The following is a 24,064-nucleotide window of genomic DNA, read 5'->3' as shown; positions in this document are numbered from 1 at the left end:
CTTACATTTAGAGGCTTAACCAATCAAAATAACCGCCTTGAGTTGTTGGCTCCTAAAGAGGAAAGCAAGAAGAGTAAAGCGATCGACAACTACATGTTTGTCCTTCCTTCTCCAAGGATCACGGCCTGGCCATAGAGAGAAAGAGAGGGGAAGGGGAAAACTTGAGAAATAGAAGACGTAGAGGATAGGGGAAAACTTGAGGAAAAGGAGGAAAAAAGTAGGAGGAATATTCATCTCTATTTCATAATCTATCGCAGGTATAGGGAATACTTATATGCCAAAATGGTTTGAATTGATTATCTCAAGTTAGTCGGCACGTTGAGTTGGTCGATCTTTCTCGGTGGCTATCCAAATTCGAGGGGAAATTCGTCGAGTCAGGAAAGCTGATACCGAGTCAGTTAAATTGCCGAGAGCTCCGAGTGTCAAGTTGTAGAGTCAAAACTCTGGCATTCACCGAGTGAGCTGAGAGCTTTGAGTGCCGAGTAGGTAAAGCAGACGAAGATTAAAGACGGAAGCCAAACTCTCCAGAACACACCATAGCCTAATTTCTACCGACTTAGTCGAAGTGGGATTTATGAGTTACGTCATCTAAGAAATAAAAACATCGACTCTTAAAGTCATCTCCTTAAAACAGATTCGTGTACTTTTCCTTGCTTTCTCTTCTCGAGCGTTTTTGCTCCTCACGCTTACGATGGAGAAGTGCTCACTTCTCCTTATAAAAGAGTGCCTCTCAACGTGAGTGATCAACATGCAATGACATGTGACACAACATGTGACATTTGAGAATGCCTGCATGCATTCCCATTTTGTAGCACCACATTTTGTAGCCACGTGGGCTTGAGCAACATGGATCAGAACATTCATACTCGTTGGAACTATTCGAAAGCTCCTTCGTTACCATATTCATACCAAGTAAAATCTCATATATCTTTTTACTATTAAAAAAATCTCTCAAGAATTTTTTCATACTCTTTATTCTTTCATACACCACGCATTTTCTCACAAATTATTACTATTTACTATTTTATTATTTTTAAAAAAACTAAACTTAAAAAACATTTTTAAAAAAAAGGGAAGAAGCAACTCCTCGAACATGGAGCCGCTTCTTGTCAGACTTGAGGGAGCTCCCTCCTCCTGAGTTACCTCAGTAATAGGAATTCTCAAAGAGCTTCTATTGTAGATGCTCTTACAGCCTCTTTGCTTGAGCAACAAGTCACTGTTGATACAGTCTGATCTGACTGTTGTTTTGATGTTGACACTGATTTAAATTTGTATCAGATATTAATTAATGATCAAGGTTGATCATGGGGAAAGGAAAAGTCCAAATACAGATACTTGGCACGCGAAGTCGAAGAGGGCTCGGTAGCTCGTTCTCTGGACTAGGTCAGAGAGGGCTCGGTAGCTCGTTCTCTGGACCGGACGAAGTCGGAGAGGGCTTGGTAGCTCGTTCTCCGGACTAGGTCAGAGAGGGCTCGGTAGCTCGTTCTCTGGACCGGACGAAGTCGGAGAGGGCTCGGCAGCTCGTTCTCTGGACTAGGTCAGAGAGGGCTCGACTAGATCAGAGAGGGCTCGGTAGCTCGTTCTCTGGACCGGACGAAGTCGGAGAGGGCTCGGTAGCTCGTTCTCCGGACTAGGTCAGAGAGGGCTCGGTAGCTCGTTCTCTGGACAGGACGAAGTCTGAAAGGGCTCGGCAGCTCGTTCTCCGGACTAAGTCAGAGAGGGCTTGGTAGCTCGTTCTCTGGACTAAGTCAGAGAGGGCTTGGTAGCTCGTTCTCTGGACTAAGTCAGAGAGGGCTTGGTAGGGTTTAGGGCTGGAAGACTCTAAAACTAACACAGGGACATTGGATCGGTTTGTTGACCGATCCAGTGATACCTTAGGTATCTGATCGGTCTGTGGACCGATCAGAAACCACACAGAAGCTTTCTGTGGGTTATCTGATCGGTCTGTGGACCGATCAGTTACCACACAGAAGACTTCTGTGGGCTATCTGATCGGTCTGGTGACCGATCAGGAACAAGCGACGAAGACTCAGAACCGTAAGGGGACCGGTCTGTGGACCGATCCACACACAGGCTGATCGGTCCACAGACCGATCAGAGTCTCCCCAGACCCATCAGGATGAGTCCTGATCGGTCCAGAGAGCTATGGATCGGTCTGTTGACCGATCCACAACATGTCGTTCGTTTCTGCTGCTTCTCTAATATTTCTGATTCACTTCTGATTCACCTGATCAAATCATCTGCTGTGAGATTTTTAAGTTGCAGGTTGCAGGTATCGTGCCATTGGTTAATTTCAAATGAAGCTCCATCAGAAGAATAAGAACAAGCACCCTTTATGCTGTATTTCACTGCAAGTGATGCAATTCGAGCTTCAACGTTCACTGGCCGCGATCAGTTGGACTCTTGCTCATTGGTTCGAGCTCAGAGACACCAGTGAAGACCATGGATGGTATTGGTGTGAGTTCAGAGAACCAGATGAGAAGGAAGAGTGATTGGCGACGCCTGAGTTGGTTGCAGTGATTCGACACAGGTGACAGTGATTCGGGACAGTGAGAAAGCAGAATAAGAAGAAGGAAGAAGAGAGGTTTGCTAAGGTTCTGGAAAAACTCTCTCTGTCGATCAAGCAAGAGGCTGTGTGTTGTTGAGCTCTTGGCTGAAGACTTCCTTCTGTCTTTGCGTACGTTTTGCTTCGTGGCTGTAAGTTTCATTTGTTCAATCCTTTAGCCACTGAACTCTGTAAGTCATTGTGCTTTATTTTCAAATCTATTCTGTGACTTTTTTGGAGAGGTTACTCCACCGAGAAGGAAGAATACTTAGCCGGAATTTGTCCGGGGTGTGATCTACCGAAAGATCAAGGGATCGTCCACCTTACGGACACGCCGAGAAGTAGGGGCAAGTTATCCCCGAACCTCGTACATCATTTTGTTAGTGGTGATTGTTTTCCTTCTTTGCATCAGTTTTCTTTTTGTTTATTTCCGCTGTGCTAACAAAGTTTTGTGAGAAAATTGATTGAGTTTTAGAGGAGGCTATTCACACCCCCCCTCTCTAGCCATCCGAAGGTCCTAACAAGTGGTATCAGAGCGAGGCGCTCTTCATCCGGATTAACACCCTTAAGAGCAAGAAGATGACTATGAAGGAAGGTTTTAGTACCAATCGCCCACCCTACTTCGATGGAGCGGACTTCCAATATTGGAAGAGCCGTATGGAGTATTATCTCAAGACCGACATCTCCATGTGGTTCTCGGTCAAGGAAGGTTTCACACCTCCGAAGGATGAAGAAGGTAAGGAACTAGAATCGTCGAGGTGGTCCGCCGAGCAAACTCGCAAAGGACAAGCCGATGCCAAGGCGGTGGCCACACTACAATGTGGAATAGCCAAAGATCAACTTGTCAAGGTAGGTCCATTTGTGAGTGCAAAGGATTTGTGGAACAAGCTCATCGAGCTCCAAGAAGAAACTCGAGACTCTCGGATCGCCAAGAGAGACTTGTTCCTAAACCAACTACAAAATCTCACCATGAAGGAGAGCGAAACGGTAAGTGAACTACACGGAAGGTTCAAAGAGATCATCAATGGTCTTCACTCTGTAGATGAACGCGTAGAAAATCGTGATCTTGTAAGGTATGCTCTCAAAGCCTTTCCGAGGAATGTCTTGTGGTCATCTATGGTAGATGCCTACAAGGTCTCCAAGGACCTTTCAATTGTTAAGTTAGATGAATTTTTTTGTGAAATGGAACTTCATGAATTTGCTAACAAGGGTCAAAAAGAGAAAGGTATTGCTTTAGTTGCAGGAGAAAAGAGCAAGAATGGAAGAAGGAAGAAAGAAAAGAAGAAGGAGAAAGAAATTCCTACATCCTCATCCTCCTCCGAGTCTGATGATGAAGGTGGATCATCATCAAGCGAAATGGCCAACTTCGTGAGAAGAATCATGAGAAGGAGCCGGAGATTCAAAGGGAAAGGTAAGTCTATTGATCAAAATATTGATAAGACTAACGTTACGTGTTATGAGTGTAGCAAGAAAGGACACTATCGGAGCAAGTGTCTAAAACTCAAGAAGAAGGAGGAAAGGGCCAAGAAGAAGAAAGCTCTCAAAGCTTCTTGGGATGAATCCTCCTCAAGCTCATCGGAGGAAGAGAAGGAGAAAAGCACTCGTCAATTAGCACTCATGGCAAGGGAGGAATCGGACTCCGGAAGTGATACATCAGCCGCGGCTTCATCATCTTCGGATGATGAAGAGGTAACTTCTCCGCATTTAGAAAAATGCTACAGGACTATTTCTCATTTATTTACTTTGCTTAAGAAATCAAAAACTGAAATTAGATCATTAAAAGAAGAAGTAGAACACTTGAAGACTCTTAGGGAAGATGAGGTTGATGACCTTCATCAAGAGTTTCTTGAGGATGAAAACAAAGCTCTAAAGAGTGAAGTTGAGAAACTCAAGAAAATGCTTGAGAAATTCTCAACTAGCTCTAAGACCTTAGATATGATTCTAAATGCCTAAAGGGCGGTCTACAACAAGGCTGGATTAGGATATCAACCTAAGGAGTCTAGTTTCATTTCCTTAGTGTCTAGAACCCAATTTCATAGATCACATGCTTCTAGGGTTCATGAGACTAGGAAGGGTGTGACCAAGGCATGGGTTCCTAGGTCTTTCATTGTAGATGCATTAGGTCCCAAGATTTGGGTACCTAAAACATCTATCTTTCGTGTCTTGTAGGCATTTGTCAAGGGGGAGCATCTATCAACTTGGTTTGTTGATAGTGGATGCTCCAAGCACATGACCGGGGACAAGTCACTCTTTACTACCCTTCAAAACAAAAATAGAGGTAATGTGTCCTTTGGTAATAATGGTAGTTTAAGGTTATAGGAGTTGGAGATATTCAAATATCCGAATGTCTCCAAATCAAAAATGTCCTTCTAGTCAAGGGGATGACTTTTAATCTCCTAAGTGTCAGCCAATTGTGTGATATGGGTTACACAATTGAGTTTCATTCAAGTCAATATCTGGTCAAGCACATTGACACACTTGACACGGTACTAGTAGGCACAAGGGTAGACAACATTTATCAAGTATCTTTTACAAGTGCTACTAATGCCTCTGCTAAGTGTCTCATGTCAAAAGAAGAAGAATCATGGCTGTGGCATAGAAGGTTGGCCCACGTAAACATGAAGAACATTCGAAAGCTGGTCAACAAAGGATTAGTGCGAGATTTACCAAGCATCAAGTATCAAAAGACAAAATTATGTGATGCATGTCAAAAGGGTAAGCAAACAAAAGCGGCTCATAAAGGTAAAAGCGCTGTAAGTACATCTACTACTTTAGATTTATTGCATATGGATTTGTTTGATTGCAGTAATGTTATTTCATTAAATGGAAGTAGATACTGCTTAGTGATCATTGATGATTTTACTAGATATACATGGACCTTCTTTTTGAAAAATAAGGATCAAACCATAGAGATTTTTGTTTCTTTTTGTAGAAGAACTGAAAATGAAAAATCAACAACAATTAAAACAATTAGAAGTGATCATGGTGGAGAATTTCAAAACCATAGATTTTTAGAATTTTGTCAAGAAAAATGATATAGGCATGAGTTCTCTACTCCAAGGACCCCACAATAAAATGGGGTTGTGGAGAGAAAGAACCGAGTCTTGCAAGAGGCTGCACGAAGCATGCTCAATGAGTACTCATTACCGAGCTACTTATGGGTTGAAGCGGTAAATACCGCTTGCTATGTGCAAAACCGAGTCTTGATACATAGGTTTTTAGGAAAGACTCCCCATGAACTTTGGTTTGGGAAACCCCCTACAATTAAACATCTTAGGGTGTTTGGTTGTAAGGTGTTTATCTTGAACACCAAGGATCATCTTGGAAAGTTCACGGCTAAGGCTGACGAAGGGATACTAGTCAGGTACTCTCTCACCAGCAAAGCCTATCGAGTCTACAACAATAGGACTAAATTGATTGAAGAGTCCTCGGATGTAGCATTTGAAGAAATCCCTAAATCAAATGATCAATCAAGGGATGTAGGAGAAATTCAATTTGAACTTAGAAATCTAAGTTTAAATGATCAAAACATAGAGAGAGTCGAAGTTGACTCCGATGACGATGAGCAAAGGCAAGAGAGAGCTCAGTCTGATCCTTTACCTGATACTGAGCCCTTTCCTGTGTCTAGTGAGATCACTCATGAGGCACTGTCAACACCAAGGCAATCTAGGATAGCCTCTAGTCATCCCCAAGACCAGATTGTGGGAGACATTCAACAAGGGGTTAAGACTAGGTCATTCTTTAGAAATGAGTCTAATGAGGTCGCCTTGATCTCAGAAATCGAACCAAAATTAGTTGATGAGGCATTGCACGATCCTGATTGGATCATAGCTATGCAAGATGAGTTAGGTCAATTTGAAAGGAGCCAAGTGTGGGACTTAGTTCCTAGACCTAAGAAGATCACCATTATTGGAACCAAATGGGTCTTCAAAAATAAGTTAAACCAAAAGGGAGAAGTCATAAGAAACTGTTGGTGCAACATCCCTCAGGTCAAGGTTGACCTGGTTAACCAAGCTGAGTCTTGGTTTGGGTTTAGATGTTTGACAATAAGATATTGATTGAAGAAGAGTCAAGTAGGTCAAGGTTGACTGGATACTTGACTGGGAAGTCCTAACTGGCAAGCTAGGCAGAAGGAAATCCTGGTGAGTGAAGCCAGGTGAAAGTCCTAGTGAGTGAAGCTAGGCAGAAGGAAATCCTGGTGAGTGAAGCCAGGTGAAAGTCCTAGTGAGTGAAGCTAGGCAGAAGGAAATCCTGGTGAGTGAAGCCAGGTGAAAGTCCTAGTGAGTGAAGCTAGGCAGATGGAAAACCCTAGTGAGTGAAGCTAGGTGAAAGTCCTGGTGAGTGAAGCCAGGCAAGGAAGGAAATCCAGATGGATCAAGGATGATCGGACATCTGGTGTTGGGAAGTCCAAGTAGGTCAAAGGGATTGACTGGATACTTGGCAAGGAAGGAAGTCCAGATGGGTCAAGGTTGGCCAGACATCTGGGGGAAGTCCAAGTAGGTCAATGGAGTGACCGGATACTTGGCACGACGAGTAAAAGTCCAAGTGGGTCAAAGGGATTGACCGGACACTTGGTGGGGAGTCTGGCAGTCAAGGGAGTGACCAGATGCGAGGCATGATGTACCAACAGTCAAGGTTGACCGGATGTTGGTTAGAGGTTTAGGACTTGGTTTGGGCAAAAACGAGTCGGATCGATCCGTGGATCGATTCAGGCGTGGATCGATCGGTGGATCGATCCAGTGCTTCTGCTCGCGGAATCCGTGGATCGATCCAGAGGTCCCGATCGATCGGCCGATCGATCGCGCGATAAGCGCCGGATCGATCCGTGGATCGATCCAGCGCTTCTCGAGCGAAGCAGCAGCGTCCGGATCGATCAAAGCCTCCCGATCGATTCGGAACATTCGAATCGATCGGGATCCGACCGTCGGGTTAAAGCCGCAGGCGAGCGTGGTCTTCGGCATCTCTTCACGAGCTCTTCTCAGATTCATTCCAGCTCCTCCACAGCTCTCTACAAGCACGTGATCGCCAGTTCTTGAAGGTTCTTGGAGGCTTTCCAAGTCAAGAGGCGGATCTATTGCAAGAGGAAGAAGTTAGGGTTAGGGTTTTTACTGCACATCTTGTAAGCTTTTGCTTAACTTGTATTTCCCTTTCTTCTTCTTGTATTGAGAGTGTTGTAGGGCTTCTCCGCCTTTGGTAGTTACCATAAAGGAGTGTTATTCATAGTGGAGGGTGTGTGCGTTGGTGTGGATCCTTGGATTAGTCACCTCTTGTGAGGTGGATACCAAGTAAAATCCTAGTGTTAGCGTTTTGTGTTTGTTTCTGTATTTTCCGCTGCACATCCAAGAAGAAACAAGCAACGCCAAGCAACGAAGCGCACCGAGCGAATGCGACAAGCTATTCACCCCCCCCTCTAGCTACTTTTGGTCCTAACAGAAAGAAGGCAAGACTTGCAGCCAAGGGCTATAGTCAAGTCGAAGGCCTCGATTATGATGAGACTTATGCTCCTGTGGCTCGATTAGAGTCCATTCGTTTAATGCTAGCTTTTGCTGCACATAGAGGTTTCAAGCTCTATCAAATGGACATTAAATCAGCCTTCTTAAATGGTTTCATTAAAGAAGAGGTCTATGTTGAACAACCACTGGGGTTTGTGAATACCGAAGCTCCAAACCACGTGTACAAGCTCAAGAAAGCTCTTTATGGGCTTAAACAAGCACCTCGAGCTTGGTACAAAAGGTTGTCAACTTACTTACTAGAAAAGGGTTTTGTAAGAGGTCAAATAGACCCAACACTATTTCTGCGTAGAGATGGTGAAAACATATTTGTAGCCCAAGTGTATGTCGATGACATAATTTGTGGCTCAAATAACAAGGGCTATTTGAATGAATTTATCACTCACATGGAAAGTGAGTTTGAGATGAGTTTGGTGGGAGAATTGACATTCTTCCTTGGACTTGAAATCAAACAAACTCGAGATGGTATTTATGTCCATCAAACGTAATACACTCAAGAGATGCTCAAGAAATTCAAGATGAGTGACTCTAAGGAAGTATCCACTCCAATGGCAACAAACACTCGCCTTGACAATGATGAGAATGGAAAACCAATTGATCTAACGCAATATAGAAGCATGATTGGCAGTCTTCTATATCTCACAGCTAGTCGACCAGACATACTTTTTGCTGTGGCCATGTGCGCTAGATATCAAATCTGTGCCAAGGAATCTCATTTAATTGCAGTTAAGAGAATTCTGAGATACCTTAAGGGCACAATTAGAGTAGGTCTATGGTACCCTCGTACAGAGTCTTTTGACTTGATAGGTTATACCGACTCCGATTATGCTGGGTGCAAATTGGATCGAAAAAGCACTAGTGGGGGTTGCCAATTTTTAGGATCATCATTGGTTAGTTGGTCGAGTCGGAAGCAACATTGTGTTGCTCTCTCCACGACCGAGGCTGAATACATTGCCATGGGAGAGAGTGTGTCACAATTGTTGTGGATGATCCACACTCTAGAAGATTATGGACTTTCGTATAAGGGAGTGCAAGTGTTGTGTGACAACATCAGCACAATAAACCTAACAAAAAATCTAGTCCATCATTCAAGGACCAAACACATTGAAGTGCGTCATCACTTCATTAGAGATCACGTAGCTAGGGGAGACATTGCACTCACATATGTTGAGTCAAAGTCAAACCTAGCCGATATTTTCACCAAACCTCTTCCGGAAAATGAATTTAGTCATTTGAGAAGAGAATTGAGAATGTGTTTGGCTTAATAGGCCATTAGGACCCCATCATGATCAATAAGGACAATTAAAACAACAAGAGAAATAGGGATATTAATTTGGGCAACTTGGGGACATCTCACACAAACTATAAGGTTTAACAAAGTATTTTTGTTTGCTAGAAATGGGGTGAGATGCTAGGATCAGCCGAATTATTCAAAATGTATCATGCATCCCTTGAATAATTAGGTTGAAGAGACATAAATTGAGTATGGGAAAGACCATTACATAATTCATGTGTATTTGGTTCCTAGATCTTACTCATATATTCCAACCAAGAAACTTGGTTGGATCTTTATCTAGAGATAATGTAATTTTGGTTGATGGACTGTTTGATACATTTGAACGATACTTTTCATGATTTTGATTGAAACTAGTACAAGTCTTTGAAAGAATGATAGCAAGTTGGTTATTTTTTTGACAAACTTGAAACTGAACATAACAAGTCGAAAATTTCAGTTTTCAGGCCTTACGTTGCCTGTTTTCTAAATATCTGAAATTTTTGGGCTATAAACAATTTCAGACCATAATTTTTAGGAAATAGTTATGCTTGTAGATCCTCCAGGTTCTAGGTACTGAACTTGGAAGTTTTCCTGGAGACACTTCTACGAATTATCGAACATCTCTACGAATTTCAGTTACTGAAATTACTGAAAAATTTAAGTTTCAGACACTGATCGATCTACGGACCGATCTCTCCACCCTTCTGTGTGTAATCTGATCGGTCCGGGGACCGATCATGTCAGCCTGGCACGCAGAGCCCGCTACTGATCATTTTCTGATCGGTCTACAGACCGATCAAGTAGTTCCCTTATCGGTCCGGGGACCGATCAGGTCAGTCTGGTACGCAGAGGGCTACTGATCGCCTTCTGATTGGTCTACAGACCGATCAGAAGGTTCCCTGATCGGTCTACAGACCGATCAAGGTGTCCCTGGATCGGTCCAGGGACCGATCAGGAGGTTCCTGATACCTCCTGATCGGACAGCCGTCCGATCATTTCATCATCTGTACACCCATCATCTCCCTTAAAACTTCCTGATCCTTTCTTTTCCCTTTTCACGCGGAAGCCCTAGCCGACTCTTCCCTACTCCTCACTTCTTCTCCTCTCTTTGCACGCCGAAACCCTAGCCAAAGCTCTAGCCATCCGAAGCTCTAGCCATCCCAGCAGCCACACGATACTTCAATGGCACCAAGGTAACTCCTTACTTCTATAGAACTTGGCATTTCGGTTTCATTTCTCACCATATCTGTGCTTTTTGGTGTTGGTGGCTCCGGTGCTCACTTACTTGACCCATTATATCGCATTGTTACACCTTAGGAAGAAACCAGTGGGTGAGGGGACCTCTAAGTCACCTGAGAAGTCTAAGTCTAAGGCTCCCTCTCGACCTCAACCATCTGTCTCCGGGAGATTTCCAAACCACCAGTTTGAGGAAGCTTTTAAACAAAGAACCTTTAAATTACTCCCTTGTAGGTCTGTGGATCGAAAATTCATGGACGAATTTTGTCCAACTGTGTCAGAAATCATTGCCTACTACAAACTTGATACACTTGTCTATTTAGAACGAGATATCAACTATGACTTAGTATCGGAGTTTTATAACAATCTTCATCAAACTAATGATGTAAGTTATAAAATAAAAGTTGCTAAGCGGACTCTTGATTTCAGTTTCTCAGCCTTCTTTGACTATCTAGGTTGCCGGAGGTGTTCCGGAAATGTCTTTTCGATATATCCTGACCTACCAGACCCCCTACCCTCACCTTTTGATGTCACACCTGACTCCGTCTATGAGTATTTCTTCAGACAACCTAGACCGGGTGGGCTAGATGAATTAGATGTTGATTTTTCTACTTTTGCAGCCTTGAGATTATCTCCTCAAGATTACATTCTTTTTAAAATTGTCACGAACTGCCTTCTGCCTATCACATCTAAACCATTGTCTGAGATCCGACCATATCATTGCCTGATGCTTTATGGATTGCGTCGGCGTCTCGACTTTGACATCATGTCCAGCATCTACTCTTTGATCATTTCCTATAGTGAGCCAAACAGCTTCACTGTTTATATGCCTTATGGGCATATCATTACAGATTGGCTCGAGACCCTTCAGGTTGATGTCTCCAAGGGTAGAATAGTCAAGATGGTCAGGTAGGACTGCAGATTTGGGAAACGGGCATTTTCCAAGTCTGGCATCATAGGACAGGATGGGGACGTTCGGTGGAAGGATGGGAGAGCACTAGGTGAGTTACCACGGGGACCTCCACGACAAGTTGCTGCTGCTGCTGCTCCTCCTGCTGACGATGGAGAGGCAGATCCTGATCTGCGCTGGCAGATCGCCGAGCTGGAGAGTCTGAGCTCCACGGGCTGCGCGTTCGGATTGACCAGCGTTACGATGATTTACGCAGTCAGCAGCTGGCGACACATCAGGCGATTATGGGATGGATGGCCAGATACCCACCTCCGCAGGATTTCCCGGGCTATCCATCCTCGAGCGACGGCATGCCACCTCAGGGACCCACTCCTCCCGTTGATGATGCTGATGCTCCTCATGATGAGGAGGCTGATTGATACACATTGTTCTATGCTGTCATTCTGATTATCTATGTTTTGGATGTTGTTTGTTGGATATTTATGTCTGACCTGGATACTTGCTGCTTTCATCTATTTATGTTGTTCATTTTCTTGTCTTTCTTTATGTTTCACCTCTTATTGGTTTTTAATATGCTGTTCATATGCCATGTCTTGTATGTCTCTTATCTCTTTATCCCTGTCTTATAATACACTTAGAGGGTATTCTAGGTGAATTAAGAAAAAGACAGTATGGGTTAAGGGGGAGTCCTTTAACGTTTTCTTACCTAATTCGCACCTTTTCAGTGTTTGACAAAGGGGGAGAAGATAACTAAGTTTAGAGATAAATGGAAGTTTGACTTGAGGGGGAGGACCTTGATTCCCCTATCCTTACATGATGTTGTATCTGCTTTAGGGGGAGGATCTTGATTCCCTTAAAATTGAAATATGAACATTTCTGATCTAAACTTAAATCGTGTTGTCAAACAATAAAAAGGGGGAGATTGTTGATACAGTATGACCTGGCTATTGTTTTGATGTTGACACTGATTTAAATTTGTATCAGATATTAATTAATGATCAAGGTTGATCATGGGGAAAGGAAAAGTCCAAGTACGGATACTTGGCACGCGAAGTCGGAGAGGGCTCGGTAGCTCGTTCTCTGGACTAGGTCAGAGAGGGCTCGGTAGCTCGTTCTCTGGACCGGACGAAGTCGGAGAGGGCACGATAGCTCGTTCTCCAGACTAGGTCAGAGAGGGCTCGGTAGCTCGTTCTCTGGACCGGACGAAGTCGGAGAGGACTCGGCAGCTCGTTCTCTGGACTAGGTCAGAGAGGGCTCGACTAGGTCAGAGAGGGCTCGGTAGCTCGTTCTCTGGACCGGACGAAGTCGTAGAGGGTTCGGTAGCTCGTTCTCCGGACTAGGTCAGAGAGGGCTCGGTTGCTCGTTCTCTGGACCGGACGAAGTCGGAAAGGGCTCGGCAGATCATTCTCCGGACTAAGTCAGAGAGGGCCTGGTAGCTCGTTCTCTGGACCACGAAGACGTTAGGGTTTAGGGCTGGAAGACTCTAAAACTAACACAGGGACATTGGATCGGTCTGTTGACCGATCCAGTGATACTTTGGTTGACTGGATCGGTCGATAGACCGATCCAGTGATACCTTAGGTATCTGATCGGTCTGTGGACCGATCAGAAACCACACAGAAGCTTTCTGTGGGTTATTTGATCGGTCTGTGGACAGATCAGTTACCACACAGAAGACTTCTGTGGGCTATCTGATCGGTCTGGTGACCGATCAGGAACAAGCGATGAAGACTCAGAACCGTAAGGGGACCGGCCTGTGGACCGATCCACACACAGGCTGATCGGTCCACAGACCGATCAGGATGAGTCCTGATCGGTCCAGAGAGCTATGGATCAGTCTGTTGACCGATCCACAACATATCGTTCGTTTCTGCTGCTTCTCTGATATTTCTGATTCACTTCTGATTCACCTGATCAAATCATCTGCTGTGAGATTTTTAAGTTGCAGGTTGCAGGTATCGTGCCATTGGTTAATTTCAAATGAAGTTCCATCAGAAGAATAAGAACAAGCGCCCTTTATGCTGTATTTCACTGCAAGTGATGCAATTCGAGCTTCAACGTTCACTGGCCGCGATCAGTTGGACTCTTGCTCATTGGTTCGAGCTCAGAGACACCAGTGAAGACCATGGATGGTATTGGTGTGAGTTCAGAGAACCAGATGAGAAGGAAGAGTGATTGGCGACGCCTGAGTTGGTTGCAGTGATTCGACACAGGTGACAGTGATTCGGGACAGTGAGAAAGCAGAATAAGAAGAAGGAAGAAGAGAGGTTTGCTAAGGTTCTGGAAAAACTCTCTCTGTCGATCAAGCAAGAGGCTGTGTGTTGTTGAGCTCTTGGCTGAAGACTTCCTTCTGTCTTTGCGTGCGTTTTGCTTCGTGGCTGTAAGTTTCATTTGTTCAATCCTTTAGCCACTGAACTCTGTAAGTCATTGTGCTTTATTTTCAAATCTATTCTGTGACTTTTTTGGAGAGGTTACTCCACCGAGAAGGAGGAATACTTAGCCGAAATTTGTCCGGGGTGTGATCTACCGAAAGATCAAGGGATCGTCCACCTTACGGACACGCCGAGGAGTAGGGGCAAGTTATCCCCGAACCTCGTACATCGTTTTGTTAGTGGTGATTGTTTTCCTTCTTTGCATCAGTTTTCTTTTTGTTTATTTCCGCTGTGCTAACAAAGTTTTGTGAAAAAATTGATTGAGTTTTAGAGGAGGCTATTCACACCCCCCCCTCTCTAGCCATCCGAAGGTCCTAACAGTCACAACCTCCTTGCAACAAGCCCAGGCTTGCTTCGCTCCACTAGCAACCATGTAGCGCCAAACATGAAAGGCATGCGACACAATACTCAAAGCTAAGGTCGAGAATATCAAATCATAAAATTAATTTTTGCGTTCTAATAATCTCTATTTCACAGGATTGTGATTGTTCTATATATTTAACATGAATAATTAATCATAATACACAAAGAATTAAATATTACGTTTGAAGAGTACTTTAGCAATTCTTCTCTTCACTGGATCTATGCTTCAAACCTCCAAGATTTCTCCAGTGTTCTCTCAAACTCAAACGTAGGATTATTACGTGTGTGGTGTCCAGTGTTCTATTAAGTTATTTATAAAGTAGCCTATAAAGATGAGATAATTTTAAACTAAGTTATGTAATGATCTCTTTTCCATAAATTAATAGGTTATCAAATTATCATATCTTATCATATCAAGAAAAATTCTAATTTAAACATTCCATAGATAATAACACAATTATCCAATTAATTTATTCCTACAAATTCCATAAATCATGACTCATATAATTTATCCGAGTTTATATTCGAGCCACCAAAGGGACATGATCGGACTCAATTAAATTAATCTCTAATAAATTAATTTGATCTAATCAACTTATCATTAATTAAGATAATTTATTAATCTTATTCTACTCCACTAAAAGAATAAAATTACACTCTCAATTTAATTGAAATCACTGAAACCTAAAATCAATAATCATATCCTCTGATTGATCAACCTAACATATTCCCCCTGTCGATTAATTAGAACATTTAAAATAGGTACCATTTTCATATTGCCCCTATTAGATATTCATAATTACTCAGCTCTCATCTTCTCTTTGACAGCCCTATGTGATCGCATCACACAATAAATTCAACAAGGATGTTGAATTACTAAGCTCAGATTTTACTATCGTTTAGAAGAACTCGTGAGTTCATGATCATACCTATTGACATGGTGATGAATTCCATATTGCGAATATATGTTCTTTGTTATTTCAGTTTGATTTCCAAAACATCGAGATATTAACCAATAATTTGATCTCACCCATTGATATCTCAAAGAACTTCAAGTTAGTAATCAAAGTTCATTATCCACTCAAGATTGAGGTGGTACGTATGGCAATTAAGTGAATTTGAATTAGTATGGTCAAATCAAATTCAAATCTCATATGGTCCAGTCCAATACAACCAAATGTATCTCTAATTTTATTACCAAGCTAAAGATAGACTTTAATTAAATTGAGACGATCTTGTCAAAATAATTTGTCCTTATTTATTTACCGATCATGGACAATAAATTTTGGACTGAATTACAAATTGAATCTTTCCGTATTTAACGACTTAAACACTTTCCGTGTTTAACAACTTAAACACTCAATTTATAATAATACAATAATCCAATAGACATATGCAATGCTGAAAACAAATTTATTTTAATTTCAAAATGTCATAACAAAAGTTCTCGATGAGGGCTATACTATCAAACATTATTGTTTCCCTTGCCCTAGAGTAAATGGGACATGTCTGTTGGTGCGGGAAGCATCCGACGATGGAACCTGAGTTTTGATAATGGAAAAAGATTCAAAGTTAAGATGTGTGGTGATCTAACAGTCTGAATGAGATTGCAGGAAAGTCCTAAGTGTACTTAGGTAAAAGCCCTAACTGTGGTTAGGCAAGGTGAAAACCCTAGGGGGTGGTAACCCTATGCGGAAAGTCTTAGTGGGTCGAGTGCTTCAGGCAAAAGTCCTAGGGGGGATAACCCTAGGTGGAAAGTCCTGGTGTCGCGAACCAGGTGAAAGACTGGACTAGCCGGGAAGCGGAAGTCTAGCAGAAAGTCCGGAAGCATCAAGCACCAAGCAAAAGTCCAGTCGATCTGGAGGATCGCACTGGCAACAGGTAAATCTCCTGAGTGGAGTAGGTGAGAGCGCCTTCCCCGTAGAGGGAACAGTAGGCGTCGGGTCGACCTAGGGTTTCCGGTAGGAAATTCGAAATCAGACCCGGACAGTCCGATGACTGTCAAATTTCATATTCATGATATTATATGTGCTAACTTTTGTTTTGCAGGATATGTTTGTGTTTTGGATCTAACATGTCTTGCAGGTACGAAAGAACAAGGTTAAGCCTCGGATAAACAGTGTCCGAGGCGCCTCCATGGAGCTTGGAGGCGCCTCGGGTGCAAAAGATGAGCTAGCTGCGAAGCAGGCTTGGAGGCGCCTTGAAGGAAGCTCAAGGCGCCTTGGACTGGTGGATGAAGGCGCCTTGGAGAGCAAAGAAGGCGCCTTGAACCTGATAAGGTTCTACCAGTTCAGCCCTTATCTCAGCATGTGACTCGGCCAGCATGGAGGCGCCTTGGATGGCTTTCAAGGCGCCTTGAACACCCTTTATAAGAGGGTCTCGACCAGCAGCTCAAGACAACTTCGCACAAGCAATCATTCTGCAACCTGCTGCTAACGAGACGTTCCGACAAAGTCTCAACTAGACGCCGACAACCCGGAGCTTCAGATTTAGTCTTTTGTTGTCGGTATAACTGTTATTTTTACTACTTTAAATTCTACTTAGTTTGTATTAGTTTTTAGGAACTATAGTTGTTGCCCACTGAAAGCGGTCAGCGACTGCGGGCCTTCGAGTAGAAGTCGAGATAGGCTCCGAATGAAGTAACCTCTCGTGTCTACTGTGAGTTTGTGCGTTTTACTATTTCCGCTGCATTATTACTCGTGTTTTACGATTCCGAAAAAAGTGAAAGCCGCGAGCGCTATTCACCCCCCTCTAGCGCTTCTCGATCCAACAATTGGTATCAGAGCGGGGTCGTTTTGAATCGGTACAACCACCTTTCAAAACAAATTTTCGTGGTATTTTCAGATTTTTCGGAGTCAATTAGAATTTAGCTTTATAGCTATATTCTAATTCTTTTCTCGAATCGGTTTTTGCTCGAAGTTGGTGCAACACCACTCGAGTATGTTTTCTTTTAAATTATTCCCGCACTACTAATCCAAGACTTAGTCTTGGAACAGATTTTCGTTGCTTTTGTCGTGCAGAAGTTCAAATGGCCCATCAAGAGGGTTATAGCATCGTTCGTCCCCTGCTTTTCACCGGAGAAGACTTCGGGTACTGGAAGGGGCGATTGGAAACATTCCTCAAAACCCAGTTCGAGACTTGGATGATCGTCAAGACTGGACTACAACTCCCATCCGACGAAGACGGCAAGCCGACACCCTGCGAAAAATGGGAACTAACCATAATCAAGAAGGTGGAAGCTGATGCCAAAGCGACCTGCACCCTCCAGTACGGACTGACCAAGGAGGAGCTCAATCGAGTTGACCCGTTCACATTAGCAAAGGAGCTATGGGAAAAGCTGATCGAACTTCACGAGGGCACCTCCGACACTAAGGTAAGCAAGAGAGATATCTTGTTTAATAAATTGTATAATTTGAAAATGCAGGAAGGTGAGACGGCGAGTTCACTGCACGCAAGAATTCAATACATCCTCAACTCCCTCCACGGAATCGGGCAGAAGGTAGAAAATAGGGATATCATAAGGTACGCTCTTAACTCGTTTCCAAGGAGTACATTGTGGGCATCAATGGTAGATGACTACAAAGTCTCTAAGGATCTATCTTGTATTAAATTAGATGAATTATTTTCGGAATTCGAACTTCACGAGCAGACTAATGCACAGCCAACCGAGAAGGGGGTTGCTTTGGTTGCAGGTACCAGTCGAACACGCGAACCGAGATCACTACGAAGAACTAAACCGGAGTCGGAAGAAGAACCCGACTCAGACGATGAAGACGATGAATTAACAACCGAGCTTGTGAACCTTGTACAGAAGCTCTACAAGAAGAAGAAGGGCTTCACCAAGAGAGATCTAAAGAAGGCAGTACAATCCAAGGAGGTTCAACCGAGTTCGAAGGGTAAGTTCGAGGTTATCTGCTACGAGTGCAACCAGAAGGGGCACATCAAGGCCAACTGCCCAAGTCTGACGTATGCAAAGAAGCGAAAGAAGAAGACCCTGAAGGCGACATGCGATGAATCCTCAGAAGAAGATACCGATGACGAACTCGATCAGACGAGTCTCCTCGCACTGATGGCCCGGGACCAGATCGACGTGTCCGAGAGCGAGAGTGAGTCGGAGGCCGAGTCTGAGCTAAGCCACGGATCCGTATCCGTTTCCGAAGGGCCCAATCCCCCTGTAAGTATCCCTCACCTTAATAACTTAGTTAATTATTTATTATGAAAATTAGCTAAGTCGAATCTTAAAATTAAGTCACTTCTAAAGGAAGTAGTTGTCCTTAAAGAAGTGACTAACTCCAAATCTCTGACTGAACCAGTTCAGACTAGAAACTCAACTCAAGCTCAAAAACTTGAGGAAGAGAATTCCAGCCTGAAAACTCAAGTCAAGGATATGGAGAAAACACTAGAACGGTTTTCTTTAGGTTCCAAGAATCTTGATCTAATTCTTGGGACACAAAGAGTCGTTTACAATAGAATTGGTCTAGGATTTAAACCAAAGAAAAAATATAAATCTTATTTATCTCTTGTACAAAGAGCAAATAGAAAAATAGTCCAAGCATGGGTTCCCAAGTCCAAATTGATTAATCAAGTTGGACTTGGTCAATATTGGATTCCGAATGATCAAATACACTACCTCGATAGACCATATCGAGATTATGATCCAGGGGGAGCAAAAATAAAAATGATATTAATAAAACGAACATAATTCAAAATTCAATTAAAAATTTGAAATTAAATTAAAAATTCAAAAGTTCAAAATTCAAAATTTGAAATTAAATTAAAAATTCTAAATTAAATTAAAAATTCAAAACTCAAAATTCAAAACTCAAAATTCGAAATTAAATTCAAAATTTAAAATTAAAATTAAATTAAAAAAATTCAAAACTCAAAATTCGAAATTAAATTCAAAATTCGAAATTAAAATTAAATTAAAAATTAAAAATTCAAAAATCAAATAAAAATAGAAGGAGGATCCAGAATAGCTGGCACCCCGACTAAACTACCCGACTGGGTAACCCAACTTAATCTACCCGACAGGGTAACCGAACTTTACCTACCCGGCATGGTAAATAGGGTTAGAATAAAAAGGGTTAGGCTTAACTTGACCCACGGTACTGGTGTAGTATTGGATGATAGTACGTTGGGGAAGCTTAGTCATCGCATGTCTAGGAAGATATGACTTCGACCTGGTGCATTTAGCTAAGTGGAACTGACCGAAGCTACCCTTTATGGATCCTAACCAGTTACACCAAAGTTTTGTACTAAGTTCAATGGGTAGGACTATTTGGAAAACCTCGAAGGCATGGTTACTTTAATTATGTCCTTATGACTCACCATAACCTAGAAGTTTATCCAAAGAATGCTTACTTGTTGAACCCAAAGCTAAACCTGAATCTAACACAAAGTTAAACTAAACCCTAAAATTGAACATAATTATTCTCACAAAAATTGTAGGATTACCTAATTAAAAATTTAGATCGGGTGAGATGACTAAGTAAAATTAAAATTAATTAAAATTATATATTTAATAAATTATTTTTCAAAATTAATTAACTTAAAAATTATTTTTCAAATTAATTAACTTAAAATTATTTTTCAAATTAATTAACTTAAAATTATTTTTCAAAATTAATTAACTTAAAATCATTTTTCAAATTAATTAACTTAAAATTATTTTTCAAATTAATTAACTTAAAATTATTTTTCAAAATTAATTAACTTAAAATCATTTTTCAAATTAATTAACTTAAAATTATTTTTCAAATTAATTAACTTAAAATTATTTTTCAAAATTAATTAACTTAAAATCATTTTTCAAATTAATTAACTTAAAATTATTTTTCAAATTAATTAACTTAAAATTACTTTTCAGATTAATCAACTCAAAAATTATTTTTCAACTTAAAAATTATTCTTCAAAATTAATTAACTTAAAAATTATTTTTCAAAATTAATTAACTTAAAATTATTTTTCAAAATTAATTAAATTAAAATTGTTAGTTAGAGCCCTAGAGCCAATCATTTGATGATTGTATGGACTCATGTATATCATATTCATGTATATATATTAAGGCATTTGGTTTTTGGTTATTATGCTTATTTGTATTAGTGCCAGATAAAATAAGTATAGTAACGTCCTAGAGTAGAAGGTTCATACCTATATCAATCGATTAGTTGAATCGATAGTGAGATGATATAGGGAACACTACTCTAAATCATTCCTAGTCGAGTATTAACATTCAGGGACAATGTTAATGCAATAAGACTAGCATGTAGGTCAGCTCGATGACTTGATCTCACAAGTCATGGATATAGAGATATCATGCTGACACATGGGTATACATTGGAGAATGTATACTGAATGACCCGCCATGAGAAAGTATCATGGATCGTTATATGAGTGTCATATACTTTCTCATGTGGCTATTAGTATGACTATTAGTCCTTAGACCTGAAGTCACCATGGATCCCTACATAAGGAGTTATGTACTTTGGTTTCGTCAAACGTCACCCGTAACTGGGTGGACTATAAAGGCAATTACTGGGTATATAACGAATTATGTAGAGGGATGTGAGTGATGTAGATGGTATCTATCCCTCCCATATGACGGGAGCGACATCAATATTCTTGATAGAGTTAGACCACGAAGTGCATGGCCATGCCCAAATGAGTCAACATGAGATGTTGAGCTCATTTGATCGAGTGAGTCTACTTGGAGTTCAAGATTTAGATTGATTAGAGGATGACACGGTCTATGCCTCACATTGATCAATCTAGATGTCAAGGATAGAAGGATATTTGACATATTTTGTGAGGAGTCACAATTGGTAGTCACAAGGTGATGTCGGATCTCGACATTCTTGTAACTTGGGTAGTAATGATGTGTTACTAGATACCGCTCATTACTTATGCTCCTAAATGGGTTTAGGGCATTGCCAACGTTACAAGAACCTATAGGGTCACACACTAAGGACAATTAGATGGAGATTTGGTTCATATGATGAACCAAGAGGATTAGATTCATTTGATGAATCATATTGGATTAAGAGTAATCCAAATTGGGCTAATTGAGTTGGACTCAAGTTGATTCATGTATTCAATGAGTCTAATTTAGATTATGACTCATTAAATCAACTTAATTTAATGAATTAGATTCATTATATTAAGTTGGCTTGAATCATATGGTTGGATTAGATCAACCATGAGAGAGATTTGATCAAGTTTGACTTGATTTGAGAGGAAGAGAAAAAGTCATGTTTGACTTGACTTTTTGCCACATCACTAGTGAGTTGGCAAGATGTGGACCAATAGGATTGCTCCACATCATCAATGTGTGCCACCTCATGGAGGTTACAAGCCTCCATAGCATTTAATGTGGCCGACCCACATTAAATGAGGAGGTTACACTTGTTGCCATGTCATTTAGTGAGGTGGCAAGATGTGGACCAATAGTGTTGATCCACATCATCCTAGAGTGCCACCTCATGGGGGTTACAACTCTTAATGGTCTCCACATTAATTGGAATTAATGTGGGGGTTACACCTCCTAGAGTGGCCGGCCACTTGATGGCTAAGGGGTTTTTTTTTTGAATTTCCTCTCATTGATTCATTCACTCTTCTTCTCCCTTGGGTGCTCTCTCTTCTCCTTCTCCCATTCCTTGGCCGAACACTCCATTGGTGCTAGCACACCTTGTGTTTTGGTCATCTCCTTCTACTTGTGTCCGTGTGGATACATATAGAGGTTGTCTACTTTGACAACTAGAGATCCGGCGACATCTTGGACAAGCGGGAACGCGAAGGGCTTCGCTACAAGGGTAATGATCTTAACTTTAGTGTAGATCTAAAGTTTTTACAAACTCGTACAAGAAAAGGTTTTTCGATAATTTTGTTTACTAATCTTTGCACGAGATCCATGGCTTTGGGTGACTCGGGGTTTCCGCGACGCGAAAAAGCGGTTTTCGCGGCCCGAAGAACCCAACAAAATTATTTTTCAAATTAAGTAACTTAATTATTTTCAAAATTAATCAAACTTAATTATTTTCAAAATTAATCAAACTTAATTATTTTTAAAATTAACCAAACTTAATTATCTTTCAAATTAACTTAAAATTGTTTTTCAAAATCAACTTAAAAATTATTTTTCAAATTAATCGACTTAAAAATTATTTTTCAAATTAATTAACTTAAAATTATTAACTTCAAAAGAAATTAACCTAAAGTTAGATAACACAAGAAGAGGAAACTGAGTTGTGGCACAGAAGATTGGGTCACACTCACACTAGACTCATTTCAAAAATGAGTCAAAATGGTCTAGTTAAAGGTTTACCCAAATTAAAATTTATTGAAAACTCAATCTGTAATGCTTGTCAACAAGGAAAACAAACCAAGTCAACCCACAAATCAACTAATCTAGAAAGAACTAACTCTTTACTTGAGCTCCTTCACCTTGACCTATTTGATTCACATGGAGCCAAGTCACTAAGTAAGAACCAGTATTGCTTAGTAATAATTGATGACTACTCTAGGTTCACCTAGGTAAAATTTTTAAAAACAAAAGATGAAACTTTTGAAGAATTTAGTAATTTTTGCAAGTTAACATAAAATGAAAAAGATACTAAAATTAAAAGAATAAGAAGTGATCATGGGGGGGGGGAATTTGAAAATCATAGGTTTACCCAATTCTGTAAAATCAATGGAGACCAACATGAATTTCCATGTCCTAGAACCCCCCAACAAAACGGTCTAGTGGAACGTAAAAATAGAACCCTACAAGAAGCCGCTAGAACCATGCTAAATGAATATAACTTAAGTCATAAATTTTGGGCCGAAGACATAAATACAGCAAATTATATTCAAAATAGAATTCTAATTAACAAATATCACAATAAAACTTCTTATGAAATGTATTATAATAAAATTCCCAACCTAAACTATTTAAAAGTTTTTGGATGTAAAGTTCATATTTTAAATACTAAAGATTACTTAGGAAAATTTACACCTAAATCAAACCAAGGATTCTTTTTAGGGTACTCCACAACCAGTATGGCCTATAGAGTCTATAACCAAAATACCCTAAAAGTTTAAGAAACAACTAATATAATATTTGATGAAGAAAATAATCTACCTAACTTAAATGAAAATGTTGATATTAATCCAAGAATTATTGAAGACGATGAAATTCATCCCAACACCAATAAACCAGAGGAACCAATTTATGACCCAAACATAAGACCAACTAGAACAAGTACCTCTCACCCACCTGACCAAATTTTGGGTGATCCAAACCTAGGTGTCAGGACTAGATCCTCTTATAGAAACTTTAGTCAGATTGCTCTTATTTCTAAAATTGAACCTAAGACTATAGAAGAGGCCCTACCTGATCCAGACTGGATCATTGCTATGCAAGAAGAATTAGCCCAGTTTGATAGAAACTAAGTCTGGCAACATGTACCTAAACCCTTAGATAAGTCAATAATAGACACCAAATGGGTATTTAGAAACAAGTTGGATGATCAGGGTGAAATAATTAGAAATAAGGCTAGACTAGTGGCCAAAGGATTTAGTCAAGTTGAGGGTTTAGACTATGATGAAACCTATGCACCAGTAGCTAGGCTCGAATCCATTAGGATGTTGTTAGCCTATGCAGCCCATAAAGGGTTTAAGTTATACCAAATAGATGTAAAATCTGCGTTCCTAAATGGATTCATTAAGGAAGAGGTCTATGTAAACCAACTCCCAGGATTTGAGGACCTAGACTACCCTAATCATGTATTTAAACTGAAAAAGGCCTTATA

This window comes from Zingiber officinale, chromosome 5B, assembly GCF_018446385.1.
Source record: "Zingiber officinale cultivar Zhangliang chromosome 5B, Zo_v1.1, whole genome shotgun sequence".
Classification (NCBI taxonomy): Eukaryota; Viridiplantae; Streptophyta; class Magnoliopsida; order Zingiberales; family Zingiberaceae; genus Zingiber; species Zingiber officinale.
The sequence above is the reverse complement of the archived record's forward strand: the minus strand, read 5'-3'. Positions refer to the sequence as shown.